The sequence below is a fragment of the Lolium rigidum genome, chromosome 1 (genome assembly GCF_022539505.1).
Source record: "Lolium rigidum isolate FL_2022 chromosome 1, APGP_CSIRO_Lrig_0.1, whole genome shotgun sequence".
Classification (NCBI taxonomy): Eukaryota; Viridiplantae; Streptophyta; class Magnoliopsida; order Poales; family Poaceae; genus Lolium; species Lolium rigidum.
Window position 1 is genome coordinate 22,276,819 of NC_061508.1, and position 3,228 is coordinate 22,280,046.

Here is a 3,228-nt window from a genome sequence, read left to right on the forward strand (position 1 = left end):
ATAGGATTTCCTAAGAAATTATTTTTACTGGTGTTTTATTAGAAAATTTAGCATCCATGTTGTATGATTTTTTTAATCTTTGCTTTAGTAAGATGGAATCAACCAAATTTAAATGCATAGAAATCCTATAAAATTACAGTGGCTATGACTTGCAATCAAATGATTTTTCTATACCAAGTTTATATATCTATCCAAACTATTTTATATTAGTGAACAGAGCATTCACTCTAAACATTTTTTCCAATTTGTTATTTCAACTAATCTTGCATCTTGCAGATGTTCCCTCTCATAATAACTGGGCATATGATTTTTTCTGGCAAAACAGGAAAATCTGTGGCCTTGGTTTTGGAGAAAAGAAAAGTTTAGTTAATTCCTACATCATCCAATTTCATACTGATTTATGCATATATGAGTTGCAATTTGATCGCAAGTAAATTTTTAAGTTGCAAATAAAATTGCAACCGAGATTTTTTAATGTACAGCTAGAGATGCAACTAAGAAAAAATAATCAAACCTTTAGATTTGTTTTAGTACTAGTGGTGCTAGTCATATATTGAGATGCAACTCAGGTTCGATGAGCAAAAACTTGGAATTAGACACACCTAAAAAGAAAAGGAAACGGGGAAAAAGAAAGACATCAATGCGACCGAGAGGCGGCTCTATAACCCATCCAGGGTTTCGTCCCTCTCGCCGGCGGTGCTACCGATCCGCTCCGCCTCCGGTGGCCTTGTGGCCTTGGAGGTGTGGCAGACAGCGGTCTCTCGCTGGCAAGAAGGTTTCGGTTCTTCGTTTAGTTTGTTTTTAGTGTCTTGTTCGGGATGGTGAGGCGGCAGCTACTTCCTAAAATCAGAATAAGGTGAATGACCGTCATAACCTTGCTCCGGTGGTGCATCTAGCGTCGGTGGAGGGCATGTGGAGTTGTGTGTCTGGCGGACCTCTCGTGATTCGGTCGTCTTTCGTTTTCGATTGTGTGGTTTGAGGTCAGTCTCTTTCGATCTACGGTTATCATCATTGCCTTAGCACGATAACTTCCCGTCTGTCTACTACAACAAGCTCTACTACGATAAGTTTTGTCTGGCTCCGGTGAGGGAGGGGCGAGGACGGTGGCACGCCTTCAGCTCGCGCTAGTGTCTATAGTCGCCGAGGTCCAATGACCTATTTGTAATTTTTATTTTTTTCGAGCGTCTACCGTTGATGATTATTATTAATAGATTAGTGAAATTTTCGAAAAAAAAAGGAAAGTCCTCTTTCGGCGGTTCCTTCCTCTACAATCTTCCTCCCATTCCATTCCGGCTGCACGTTCGGTTAATATGGTTAATTCGGTTCGGTTTATTCGGTTATATGGTAAATACTGTTTTAATACTTCGGTTAATACGATTATGTATAAAAATACGGTTCGGTTTCGGTAATAACCATTAAACTTCGGTTCGGTTTCGGTAATAACCAAACTAACCAAAGTTGACGCGAATTTTGGATTGAAAACTAACTTTTATGATTATATATTTCATTTTCTATATTTTGTATGCTCGTACTAAAGATTTTGCAATAGAGGAAAACAAAAAAGAAATAAATTTCAAACAAAATTAATATATGGATGTATTTTATACCGTACTAAAGGTTTTTACAAGGAGGAAAAGAAAAAAGAAAAAAAATCGGCCAAAAATAAGAACATGGGACAGTTTGTGTATTCGAACTAGCAACCTGGGGCTACACACACGGTCAAACAAAGGGCCGAACCACCACGGTGGAGCGCCTTATGTGTAGAATAATCAGTTTAGGTGCTATATTAAGGTTACACAGAGCATGATTTTGTGTTGAACTAGACATTCGGTTTCTTTCGGTTTAACCACGGTTTTTCGGTTAAAAACTGAATTAACCGAAGTCATTTCGGTTTCATGTTTTGCTAACTGTAACTGTAACCATAAACTGTAAAAACCAAAAAAAGATTGCGGTTAGGTTTTTTTCGGTTCGGTTTTCGGTTTCGGTTCGGTTATGCACACCCGGACATTCCATCCGTGTGGTACGAGACCTCGCTACAGTCCAAATGGCGACTGCTCCACACCCCGCTCCGCCGCTGCCCGCCGCTCGCCGCCGGGCCTCCGCCGTCCGACGCTTCCCGCCGGGATGCGGCCGCCAGCACAGCAATGCCGCCCCGCCACCTCGCCGCCCCGTCCCGGCCCCCTACCCCGCCAACGGCGACCCACCACCGAAACCCTCCGCCAAAACCTCGTCGACCCCAGCGGCGGCTCGCTTCCCCGGGACGGAGGCGCACGATCGTGGCGGGGCGCACGAGCCGATTGCAGGGACCAAGGCCCCGGCGGACGCGGAGGTGGTCGTGCGCCGCCTCTCGGCCGTACGGCGGTACCCTCCGGGATGCGGGAGGGGTCTCGCCGTGCCCAAACCAGAGGATTCGGCGGTGACGCGTGACGGGGAGGCTGGTGGCGCAATGGAGCTGCTGGCGGCGGTGTGTGACGTCGAGACGAAGGCGAGTGACGGTGATCAGGAGCTGCTGCCGTCTGCGGCGAGTGCTATGGATAATGGGGATGCCAACTCTGATGGTGCGGGGAAGAGTGGAGGAGATGGCGGTGGTGGTGCGATGGAGGGGTGCGGTAGCCCTGGCCCGCCGACTCCGCCGTGCACCATGGCCGGAATCACGCTGGCGCCGCTGGTGCCGTGGGCGCAGCACGGGCAGAGGTCGCTGCAGCGGCGCAGGACGTTTTGAGGAGTGTGGAATGGCGTGCCTTTTTTTGGCTGAACAGGGTGCGTAACTTGGCCTCTTTGGAGACCGTTCATGGCTTGCTGGATGATGATCACGGCAGCAGAAGACATCCTCGCTTACCGCGGCATCAGATGGTTCTGTAATTCTCTTTTGCTGAAGATCAACGATTCAGTTCTTAATTACTGATACTGTTTCATGGCATGCCCAATTGCCCATATATAAGTGCTGATGTTCACTAGTTAGTAGTTAGCCAAGAGTCTAGGCAGACACTAGTGGAATCTACATGTAGGAAGAGGTTCATGCTGCTGCTGTAAGCCCGTAATTTTTCAGATACCAGTAAACATTGCAGGCTTAGGCTATTCGGTAAAGCACCTTTCGTGTTTAGTCTTCAACTGATGTGCATTATTTTCTTATTGTTGAACTGCTCCTAATTGTTCTTTTGGATATATAATTAGGAGTATGTGCCCAATCGTAAACTTCATATTGGAGGCGCAAAGCTTGTGCTATGT